Raw genomic sequence first — 12,572 nt, 5'->3', positions numbered from 1 at the left:
CTCCTGCCTTCTGTGGTTCTTGGGATAGGCTGAAATGGGACACTTCATCTTCTGCAAAGGCAGCAAAGGATTACAATGATGAAAGTTATTTTGGTTAGTTGGTCAGGTTTTTTTCGTTTGCTTGTTTATTTAAAGCTTCCCTGTGCAACTATATCAAATGGCTAACTATATTGTATCAGTGTCTGTCTGTATGTGGAGGTTGTTTCAGATCAAATTTCAAATGCAGAAGACAGCATTCAGCAGATGGGAGGCTCAACACAAAATTATTCATCTTGAAACTTTAGCTCCTTTTGTGTCTGTTGAGTTCCTGTTGAATTGTGATTGTCTTTCTGCGTTTCATTGCATCAGCTTCGATTTCTTCTGATTTAACTCTGTGCAAATAAGTGGAATCATACCTGTGGTTATTTTAAAAATGTGAGACTGAACTGAAATAATGCAAATTAGGGACAGCTGCTTTTTGCCTTGTTTCTTCTGAGTTTGTTTTTGTTTGTTTGATCGATTGATTGATTGGTGTTGTGTCCAGAATATGTAGTACTGAAGGTGTTATTAGAGAGCTGGAAAGCACAGAACAATGAACACAGAACAATGAACATCAATCACAATCTTGGCTGCAGGACAGAGCCTTTCCTCACAGCATCAGACGTGCTGCAAACTGCTTCATAGTTCTTAGACCCAGTTCTAGTTACTTTCATTTTCTCAACATTCTGCAAAACCCAAAACCTTCCTGAAAACACACCTTACGATGTTATTCTGGGATCACCAAAGCTGCTGAACTGCTGTGTTTTTTACACACCTGCATTCTTTCAGTTTTTGTGTCTTCCATTTACAGCTGTAGCCACCCCGTGGCTGAAGAAGGAGGCTCATTCATGTGCAAAACAAAATTTTTCTGCTTTTAAAGATATGACCCATTAACCAAGCCCAAGGCAATAATAGTGGGGGTTATGGCAATTTTTTAGGTTAGTTTCATTTAAGCTAAATGTTAACTTAGTGTTCATCATATTGTGATTTTTCTTCATATTGAATTTTCTTGTTACTGAATCCTAGCACTTTGGTTATTGCAACAACAGCAAAAAGAAAAATGGAAGATGTGTTTGGCCTGTTTGTGCTCATTTCAGTTTTTACATTTGTTTAGCCAGCTGCATTTCTTCTTTCCTTCCTTCATCTTAATTACCCATTCCTCTTCCTTCATCTTAATTTCCCATTCCTCTTCCTTTTACCCACCAACTTGAAAAGCTGAAATCTAACTGTCAAATATTTTGGTTTCCGTTTTGGAAAATTAAAAAAAAAATAATAATATTTTGATGCAAGATGAAAATATTGTTTGGCTGTTGTGGCCAATCCCAGCATGTGTGGTCCTGATGCAGGCAGTCAGACAGTGCAGTCCCCAGGATTCTGAAGGGGCTGAAGCAGCTATGGCTGTGTCCTCTCTCTGCCCAGAACTGCTGTCTTGGGTCCTCTGTGGGCCAGGACATTGTTGGGCTGCAGGGGAAGGGGCTGGAGAGAACCCAGCCTTTCCCGGCCTTGTGAGGACTGAATGCCCCCCAGCTTGCCCAAAGGTGGGGCCTTGTTCAATATAGAGACAGAGCATGAGGAAATTCCTCCAAAAGTGGAGACCCTCCCACAGACAGGCAATGATCCTTCTTTCCCTAGGCTGAGGTCCCCCTGTCCTGTCCCCCACAGCTCTAAATCCTCATCTTCCCTGCCCCTGTGTCTCTATGGGGCATAACTGGGGCTGTATAGAGGCACCCCTTCGGTAAGGCATGCAGGGAGAGGAAAGAGAGATCTTTTCCCCCAGCCCTATTCTAGGTCTCGGGCTAATATAGTGGGAGGGAATCACCTCACACTCTCTTTTTTTCTGGGAACACAGCTCCCTCATGAGGCAGACTTCAGCAGGGCCGTTTGAGGCTCCAGGTTCAGCTCAGTAATGAGCAAAACTATCTGCAACACCAAGGAAGCAGATATAACCCTCAACCCTCAGCACAGGTACAACTGGAAGAAGATGCCCATCTTGTAAAAGGCGAGGCTGGGGAGAGAAGCACTGGATCCTGTGGTTTTCCAGGAAGCCCAGATGTCCTGCTGCTCACTAGCCCTGCTCTGCTCTAATTGTTAGTCCCAATCCAGGCCTGGCTTCTTCACCAGACTCTAGAGACTTAACTTCTTAAAAATCACATCGCAGACTCCCAGCTCTAGAAACCCTGCTGCCCACCTAGCACTGCATTGTTACCCCACATGATGATGTTGTCCATGTATGGTAGATGTCCAGTGGGATCGCCCTGCTACGGTGCAGCTTAGATTAGCCCATGACAGATGGGGGGACTGTGTTCCCACCTTGGGGCAGTCGATTGCAGGTGTATTGACATCCCTTCACATGAAAGCAAACTGTTGCACTCTGCTGCCAGAGGAATTGAGAAAAAGACATTGGCAATATATGTTGTAGCATACCACTTCTCTGTCCTTGACTCCAGTTGATAGAGGAGCTCTAGCAGATCAACTAGAGCAGCACTCAGCAGCAGTGACTTCATTCAGGGTACAATAGTCCCTGTTGACTTTCACCTTCCATCAGACTTCTGCACTGGCCGTATAGGAGGACATTTAAAAGATGCTCACCACTCTTCGGCTCTGCACTGGGTGAATCAGCTCATGGACAGGAGCCAGAGTATCTGTTACTGCAGTATGGCTGCTGGTGTAACCACTCACACAGGGGTGAACAAGAACCTTGAGAGTCTGTGCAATGAAACCACCAACATCAATCTCAGATGAGAAGTGGGAGGTATATTCTCTCATCCTCTCTACAAGATAACTTTCCCAGCACAGTTAAGTGCATCAGTGCCAGGGCCAAGGATATGGCTAATGTTTGTATTAACATGTTCCAAAGTTCAACAACACAAAGGGGTATTCAGTGCAGCAAGCCAACTTCAAAGACAGAGAAGCCTGCCAGTTTATAACTGCTACAGCTATAGCGTGCTCAATTCAAAACTCATGTTGTCTCAATACACATGCTGGGTGCCATAAAGGACTGTGGTGGGTTGAGCTTGACTGGATGCCAGGTGGCCACCAAGCAGCTTTATCACTCAACAGCACAGTGGAGGAAATAAGATGAAATGGTTTGTAGGTCAAGATAAAAGCAGCTCAATGAATAAAGCCAAAGGCCATGCATAGAAGCAAAGCAAAAAGATTTATTCTCTCTTTCTCATCATCACGTCGTGTCTAGCCACTTCCTGTGAATTTGGGCCTTACTACATACAGTGATTGTTTTGTAAGACAAGCACCTTGGTAACAAATCCCTCTCACAATCCTTAACTTTTATTTTATTGCTAAGTACAACATCAATATGGTATGGAATATCCCCTTTGGTTAGTCTGGGTCAGCTGCCCTGACTATATTCCCTCCCAAACTCTTGCCCATCTCCAGCCTACTGGCCTTTGGACTGAATTTGAATAAATAGCCTTGATGCTGTGTGAGGCCTGTTCAGCAATAATCAAAACACTGGTATGCTATCAACACCATTCTAGCTACAAATACAAAGCACAGCTCTATCATGGGTGCTACGGGGAAAGTTAACTCCACCCTGTCCAGACCCAAAACAGTTCACCATGCTAGTTTGTGAGTACGGTGTCTCCCAGCTGCAGACAGAATCTTTCTCCCTCCTCCCTACCCTTGCGGTGTTACGGGAAAGCCCTGACCTCTACCACTCCAGGCTGACCCTCACCCAAACCTTTCCCTTTTGCCAAAGCAGGGGAGGTGTTGGAACCTCCTTCCTTGGCCCCACAGAAGCTAACAATTGGCAAAGCACTCTCCACTGTGTTTTCCTCCCCAAGCCCATGCAGGGCAGCAACTCACTGGGACCTGCCTGTCACAGCCCTAAAGGTGACATTTGTTCTGCTTCCTATCAGGTCTAGAGTTGCTTTCATCAGGGGTGTGCTTGCCCCAGAACCTTCTAACCCTGGGCCATTTTTTGAAAGACTCAGAGACTGCAGGAGGGATAGGATCTGGCTCTCTGTCCAGAAATAGGTCAGTCCCAGATATTTCCCTCATGGCTGCCAGCAACTGTAGAGGTGAGAACTGTGTTACTTGTTCCTATTCCTGAACAGGTCTTGTTCCTGCTCCAAGGAAACACAGTGTACAGTTGGCCAGGCTTTCAGCAGAGCTGTCCCTTGGAGCAGCTGCCAGGTTACAGAGGAGAGTGGCAGCTTTTCTCTCCCCAGGCTCTGTTGCCCTTCGCTGAGTTACAGCCAGCAGCTGTTTGTGAGCCTGCCATGGGCTGGATTACCTGCCTGAGTCAGCTCCTGGCATCTCTTCTTTGATGAAGTGAAGAAGTTTCCACTCAGGCAATCTGCAGCTGCCAGAGAAAACTCCGCAGCCTTCGGCTTCCTCTGAGGAAAGCTCGGGCACAGGTCAGGGCTCTCAGGCAGGCCATGCCCTGAAGCTGGAGTCTAAGCCCTGTCTCTACAGGCCACTGTCTCCACTCCCCATTCTCCTTCCAGGGCTTTGCCACCAGGCCTGTGAAGGCAGCACTACCATAGGAGCACACTGACAGCCCAACAGGTCTGGCAGCCCTCCTTGACCTGGGCCACTGCCCAAGTGCTTTGGGATACTACAGGCCTTCCAAAGCTGCGATTTACATGGAATCCAACCCTGGGTTTGCATCCCAACAGGAATCTGCTGACTCCTGCTAACTCCACCTCCCACCTCACAGCTCCAATTCTGTTGAGAAGGAAACAGTGACAGCATTTCCTGCCTAGGAAGAAACATTTCCCAGTCCTGAGAAATGTGTTGGGCATCTCACCCTGTGGTGCGTGTCCCCCGGTGCTACCAAATGCGATGGGGACAGGTCCTTTTAAGGATCTTCAGCAGAATTAGAACAGGCCACAGTGTTGTGGTTGCAATTAGATTTTTATTATTATATAAAATGAGTCAATTTTAGACTGAAAATCTTTTAAAGACTCCACAGTAGCATTCTCAGTAATATCAAGCATAGCAGAAATATTTAGAACAGGTGTTTCAAGTGCAAACAGTACCTAAAGTTGGAAAGTTCTTTGAAAATTTTATATTTTCTTGCAGTCAGAGATCTCCTGAGAGCGATCTCCTGTATTTGATTGGCTTTGAGCTGCTATTAATTTAAATGGAATTTGGTCATCTGACTGAGGAAAATGTTGGAGGAGATGTCATGACATTAGGGAAGTTTTATGATGCTTTGAATTGATTTAAAAAACATAGAATGAAGAATATATTCCAAACTGAAGACTCTGATTTAACTCAGATGATGAAAGTGAAATGTCTTCATTTTTATGTTCTGTTTTCAAAAGTAAACTTCTATGAAGCAATAGATCCTTTTCTCTTTCATGAAAGATCTGTTCCTTGCTGTTCATTTTCAACCAGCATATTTATTTGAGTTTGAAGTATTTTAATCATCATAGGGAAAAGATCAGTGAAAATATTATTTGCAGTTCATAGGAAAGTGCTGAGCTTAAGATTTTCTCTCAAAAGAGATGAATCAGTCATTAAAAACTCTAATCGTGAGTTTTTATAATTGGGAAGGTGGTCTGAATAAAAAATACAGATCTGAAAGTGCTAAGTAGGAGGAATGGCTTAAGGAAGGATTGTTACAAGTTAAAGTTGTAAATATGAAAGATGTGAAAAAGCAGAATTTAATTAAGAATGGTTTCTTTAAAGTGGGTACTGCAATGATGCAAGATAGAGGTTCGGGTGTTGTGAGAGCTTCCAAAGGATGTAGTGCTTGGAGGAAAATGTCAAAGGTGGGATATTACAGGAAAGGTGCAAAAAAGTTTGACAATTACCTTCAAAAATTATGTTAAAGGGAAAGTCATGGAGCATGGTCAAAGGAGAGTTTTTTCTTGTGAAATTTTCCTTGTGGCAGTGTGGCCTTCCTCTGCTTGGAAGGGTATCCCATCCAATCATTGCCATCTTCAGAATGGCACCCGGGGCAATTTTGGTGACCAGCTCCTGGTGAGTACATGCCTTTAAGTGTGAAAGAGCTTTGAATGAGAACCAACAGATGTAAAATAATAAGCCAGAGAAGGATGCCAGGGTGGTGTGTATGTGCTGCTATACTTTGGACAAACGCAGTGTGATTTGTCATGCAGTTAACAGTAATGCAAGAAAAAAGCATGACAGTTCAGATAGCCTCAGTGTGGTGTAAATTAGACAAGTGGAGGTATTGCATCATTCTGCTGAACGAAAAACACCCTCTCCTGGGAGCTATACCCACCCAGTGTAACGCCTTGCCAGTCTGGAAAACTTATAAAATTATCTGCATCCCAACTGACATGGAAACACCTTGTCAAATTTACATCAGTGTAATTTCATCAAAACCTATTGCACTGCTGAAACTGCACAGGCAGCTGAAGAGAGATCAGCTGAAGAAGACATTTAGTCCTTTCAGGCCCTGTTGAGAGGGAGAAGGGATATGTGAGTCTGCCTAATTACTGTGCATTGCTTTGGCAGAGCAAGTCCACTTCATCTAGGCTTTTCTGCAAGTGGTAGGATTAAACAGCCCATACATAATTATCCCTTCCAGAAGGGAATCACACCCTCAGTGCAGTGCAGGGAACGCCACTCCTATTTTTTCTCATGTTGTATTAAACCCCACCGCTGACAGGAAAATGCATTCACGCTGCCATCAAGAGAGGGCAGCCTTTGTAAACTGCATCTCTCCTCCTCATAGCACAGTACTGTGTCTGCCTTTCTGGTGCTGTATTTCCATGCCAAGTTCTAGCCATGTGGGCTTCTCGCCTGTTTGCTAAGCGATTTTTGCTAAGTGGATTTTTGTCGAAGCTGTTCAGGACAGATACCATCTCCTGGACTGAGCTAGAGCAGCATGACCCATGTAAGCTTCCCAGGGAATATGGTGGTGGGGCTGGTGGCAGTTGACAGCTCCCTAACCAGTATGATATGTGATTAGGGCTGCCTCAATCACACATAAACCACAACACTAATATCAGTAGGAACCAGATCCCCTACAGAAGTTCTCATAAACCTTGGTTTTCTTCAGTCAGATTAAGCAAATCCCAATTAGCTATAAATCTTCCATTTGATGATCTCACAAGTGTGTTTCAGATTACACTGGCAGGTCTAGGTAAGCAGTGACAACTGGATCTGTTATAAGGCCAGATATCACCTTCACCCATCCAAGATTCTTTTCCTTCAATTGCACGTACAAATTTTCTCCTTTATTCATTATTGGAATACTGACCTTGTATTTCTATTGCTTGAGTTTCAGATTTCAATGAGAATCCAGTTGCAAGGGGCATAAAATAAAAACTCCATCTGAAGACTTTTGAAATATGTTTTAAAAGTTTTATTGCCTTCACTTATCTGTGTACCAGAGATACTGGTGGTGTTTGGGTTTTTTTCCCCAAGGATCTGGGTCATAATTGAATAAATGCAAGATAAAATTCATCTCCATGAAGTGCAGAGGTCAGCAGCAGCTCATTAGTCATCAGTCTGGGTTCACCAACATTTCCACTGAGATCACATTCTCAGTAAGAGTGGGTCAAAAAAGGATCATGGAACTTTTAATGAATACAAAGAGGGAAACATCTGTGTCTTTTTGGTGTTTTTAACTCAGGAAGGGCAAACAATGAGGAATGATGTATCATCAGAAGCAATGAATCTTCAGGCCACTACTCTAAAAAGTAATAAACAATTGCTACCCCTCAGAGCGCTGCGAAGAATGATAAAATTGGTTACCCTTGTACAGCATTCAGACACCCTGCAATTAGAAATATAGCACCTTGGGAAAACTTAGAAATTATCTGGCTGGATGATAGTGAACAGATCTAAGTATTTGCTACATCCATGATTGTGTTCAGCCATAACCCAGAGTCTCCGGTCTGCAATTTACCACATTCTTTCTCCCAGTTCAGTGCTATTGTTGGAAAATTTTTTCAGTGAGTCATCCATGGTTTTACAACAGGGAATGAGGCCTACAGCAGTCATTTCAACCTGCATTAACAAGGGACTGAGAGACATGCATTATTGTTTTTGTTTCGGTGACGTAAAATGCAGTACAACACCACCTTAGACAGGCCAGGGAAAGCTAACAGGCACTTCTTCATTTCTGGACAATAGCTGAGACTAGTTTGCAATGTCTGCCTGATGAAAAGTAAGCCATGTTGATGCTGGATTGCAGCATAAGTTATCTTATTTAGTTTATCTCATCTTAATTATTTTTCCTATGTCATATTACGCATTCAGTCTAAATGGCTGTAAAACAAGCAGTATAGGTGCAAATGCATGTGTCTGTCTTTACCAAGGAAAGAAAAGATATTTCTTCTTCTGGATGAGATTCAGAATAATATGGGGTAATTGAGAATAAAATATTCCCAAAACCATTGGAGGCCAAAAGGTAGTGTTCTATGAAATGCATGAAAGCTGGGAAAGAAATTACCTTCCAGGTAAAATTAGTCATGTTATTTTAGTTGATTCAATAGTTCCACCAACTATTTCATTTACGTACCCCTCTGCTCTGCCAGAGGTCGGCTATGAGAGAAGGCTTCAGGGAGCACGAGGCTAATTATTTGCACGAATAGCATTTTCACATGTCCTCTAGCAATAGCATCTGAATGTCTTGGTCACAGAGTGCTTTCAGAAAGAGATATCCTTTGAACCTCACAGGCTATGAACCGCGTGCAGCATGGTTAGGAAAGTAAGAAGTGGTAGGAACAAAGAATGAAAACAGAATCACCACCACTGACTCAGCACCTGCTTCTCTTCAGAACAGCTTCAGCACAGCTTTTTGATCTTTTTTTTTTCCCAACATGGCTTTCACACAGATTAAATCTGAGTCTTAGCGTGTGGATTGGATTTGAACAATAATTATACATTTTTTAGGAATGAGACATGAAGATGAGATCTGAAGAAGAGTAAGTTATTTGACTGACTTATTTTTTGTGTTATTTTTGAAGAATCATTGAGAAATTCCACACAATTGCTCATGCTGTATTTTCCTGTTACCCAGATAAAAATGGTGAGCAATTGTATTGTGCATCACTTCAGTTTTATTTGTTTTCCTCTCTCCTTTTCATTGCTGTTGTTATTGTTGTTGTTGTTATTATTGTTATTACTACATTAGTATTAGTACTGTTACACGTTACTTTGTTTCAATTATGAAACTGTTCTTGTGTCAATCCACAGGTTGTACCTTTTTCTTCCAATTCTTCTTCCCATCCCACCAGGGGCAGGGGTGTGAGCGAGCAGCTAAGTTGGTGGGTTAAACCACCACACCTGGTTTACACATGTTACACTTGGCTAACTGAAATTATCTCATCACAGGAAGTTCAAGTGCATGCTGCAGACGTGGTATTGGTCCATCAGTGGATGTACTGTACACAGACAGAGCCAGAAGCTTGCAGAAAATGAACTCAGAGCACGGGTTCCTTTGATTGTAACAGAGATACAAGGCAAAATGAAACAGAGTATTCGGAATATTCTGAAATATTCTAAGTGGGCTTAGATGAATTATAGGCATATTCATGCCTCTGGAATTAATTAAAAAAAATCCAGTGTAAACTCTGACTTTTGGAAATATTCAGGAAAAAAAAACCAACAGGAAATAAGATTATCTGGGGAAAAAAAAAACCAGCAAATAATCCAGGAACATAACAAGGAGTACTAGTAATCTGTAAAAATGCATATAAAACCATCCATTCAGTCACTATTGGTTTAAAATCATTTATCTCTAGAATATGCAATAATATTTCAAATAATCAAAATTGTCCAGAGAACTCTGAATGTCAAATGAGGTCCCTTTCAGCCAATGTAGGAGATAAATTCCTAGCATGCTGTCTTGCTCTCTAGAGAAAGGGACACACACTGTTATAGCAATCTGAAGACTTTTATTCCCAAACCACTTCGTTTCCTGATGAACAAAACAAACAGGTTATGTATCTACTCTATTATGTGATTTATTAGATCAGAAATAATGTTTTTTCCATGATAATAAAAATCCATTCACTCTCATCCAAGCGCAAGAAGCTTTTTTCCTAGCTGCAAATATCTCCAGGCTTCTTAACCTTTGTATAATTACTTATTTATGATAACTTTTTTGAGCGACTGCATGTTGCAATCAGAGAAGCTGCATGCAATGCCCATTCACAGATAAGGACTGGAGAATTTATCACACCTATTCTACCAACCAGAATATTTGTAGGTTTGGAAATAACTGAATTTCAATTGTTATGGAGCTCATCTAAAAATCAAGGAGGTATTTGATTGTTTTCTTCTCCCTTCCCAATAAAAGAATATGTGTCTGCAACCCTGGAAGCATGACAGTACTTTGTGTATTTTTTGAGTTGATTGCTCAAGGCCCTGCTCAATTAAAGCCTCAGACATGATGGAGAGAAATGCTGACCTAGCTAAGACTGAGGTCCGTCCAATACAGTGCTGACAGTGTCCAGAAACAAACAGAAAAATGAGTTTCCTGTAGGAAGAGATCTGCAGCAGTATCGATCTTGCTCCATCTTTCCAGTTTCCAACGGTTCAGGGATTTTGAATAGCAGAAGTTGTATGTAAGTAACTAGTGACCCTCAAAGAAATTTTGCACCATATATTTATCTGGTCGCTCTTTTGTTTTTTTGTTTTGTTTTGTTTTTTGTTTTGTTTGTTTGTTTGTTTTGGTTTTGGGTTTTTGTTTTGTTTTTGTTTTTTGTTTTGTTTTGGTTTGGTTTGGTTTGGATTTTTTAAATCCAACAAGGACAGAGAAACATGCCCCACAGGCGAAACAACAAAGTCAGCATGTTTGCTCCAAGATCTCTGAAAAGAACCTATTTCTGCAAAATAAGGCCTTTGCCTTGCAGTAAAGTATGTGTAGGATTAGTACCCAAATCTCCTCCTCACTGCTCGACAGAAAAATCAAAGAAAATGTATGGCTACTGCTTGACTCCAACAACCTTTCCATAGCTCCTGAGCCAAGGAGGTCCTAAATGGCTGTTGCTTAGAACTTCCTATTACCCAAACTGGGCAGCTGTGCTAAATGTGAACCCAAGCAAATTTTCTAAGCGATGTTTCCCCTCTAGTTGTCACCAAAGCCAATGATGTGGCCCTTTTGAGGAACAGAATGTATTGACCCCGATGGGAAGACCATCACACACGTCCAGGAGCTGGTGATTCACAGTGCAGTTACCCCGTACGTGCATGGCCCTACGGATCCCTACGGAGATCCCTTGGCTGCAGGATAAATTCAGCCAGCTCAGTGCAGTCAGCTCCCCCCATTTGGTACTAGCAATTGCATCTCCTGTGTTTAATGGTGCAGAAGGAAGATTTCAAGTTAAGTTTGTTACTGTTTTGACTTGAGCTGCTCCTTGCAAGAAAAACCTGTAATTGCTTGAAAGACCAAGAAGGGATATTGCCTGCAACGGACCATGGCTACAGGGCATGCTGCATGTTGGAGGCTACTTGGTCTTGAGAGCAAATAATTTGCAAATTATTTTATTATTAATTACTATGCAGTCACTAAGCTGAAAGTTATCTCCTAGGTCATGCGACCAATAGAAAGAGATAATTACTAAGTTACTTGAAAATCAGAATAATTTATATTCAATTGGAACAAAGACATTAATGACATCAAGAGCCCAGTGAGGGATATTTTATCAGCTGGAATCCCCAGGGATGGATATGTGCTCTCAGGTTAATTTCCACTTGTATAACTTGTTTTGCACATCCACTTAAAAATGACATGTTTTTTATTTCAGGCCTTTTCTTGACCTAAGACGATTTAAACATTGTGAACACAAGAAGCTTTACTGTCTTCTATGTTCAAAACTCTGAGCCAGCCAAGAAGTGTCATGGCCAGCATGGAACCAGGACAGCTTCAGGAGGAAAAGCAAAAGTGGTGAAAACTGGATTTTCTACTAACTAACCATCTCACATAACCATGTTCTAAGAGTAATTATTGCTTATGATTAGAATTATGCTTTCAATATACCTCAGCTTATGTTTCACATTCCTAAGTAAAAGTTTTTTCAAAAATCACTTGAGCACTCAGACATTAGCACTGTAGACCTGGCCATGAACTCTGTCTTTCATCATTCTGGGGAAGAAAAGGACGAAGGGGAGAGTCAGTTTGCAGTGACAAACACATGGCAATGTTCAGGTGGGGATGAGAGTTCTCAGTTTTTACAGAACTCAACTCAAACTGCAGTGTTTAACTCCCAACCTAGCACCTCCTACTTAAAATGATGGAGACCGCTCCTTCCTCCCCAATTCTCAGGAGAAAAAAATGGGATATGGTAACGGCCAGGATTTTTAAAATCTGGATATCAGTGTATGTGTGGGTTATGATTTCATTTTTATTGCAATTGATTAAGTAAGAGAGAAGATACTGTTTTCCACAACAGGTGAGGAATGGAAGACCTGTAATACCAAGGAATTTGTGCTACAGGGATAAATTATGAAGAGAAGTTCCCAGCGAGGCCCCTTGAGCTCCCCTGGGCTTCAGTGACGGCACAAGTACCTTCCACTCCTTGAGTGGGGACTGGTGCCCCCACTCCTTGAGGCTCAACCCTTTGCCTGTTGAGAGATGCAAAGGCATTAGGTGTGAATTTTAAAAGGTA

The 12,572-nt window shown here is 42.0% G+C and overlaps 1 protein-coding gene across 1 annotated transcript in view; it reads left to right on the top strand.

Moving 5' to 3' along the window:
- The window catches only part of SHB (SH2 domain containing adaptor protein B), an 83,854-nt gene extending 71,769 nt beyond the window's left edge, over positions 1–12,085 (top strand). The window contains exon 7 of the mRNA XM_051777498.1: positions 11,712–12,085. The gene's annotated coding sequence lies outside the window, so the exon portion shown is untranslated. The remainder of the gene's footprint in view (positions 1–11,711) is intronic.
- The last annotated feature ends 487 nt before the right edge of the window (positions 12,086–12,572 follow it).

Source organism: Manacus candei, unplaced genomic scaffold, assembly GCF_025592945.1.
Source record: "Manacus candei isolate 608988 ecotype Guabito, Panama unplaced genomic scaffold, ASM2559294v1 h1tg000010l, whole genome shotgun sequence".
NCBI lineage: Eukaryota > Metazoa > Chordata > Aves > Passeriformes > Pipridae > Manacus > Manacus candei.
The sequence above is the reverse complement of the archived record's forward strand: the minus strand, read 5'-3'. Positions and strand labels throughout refer to the sequence as shown.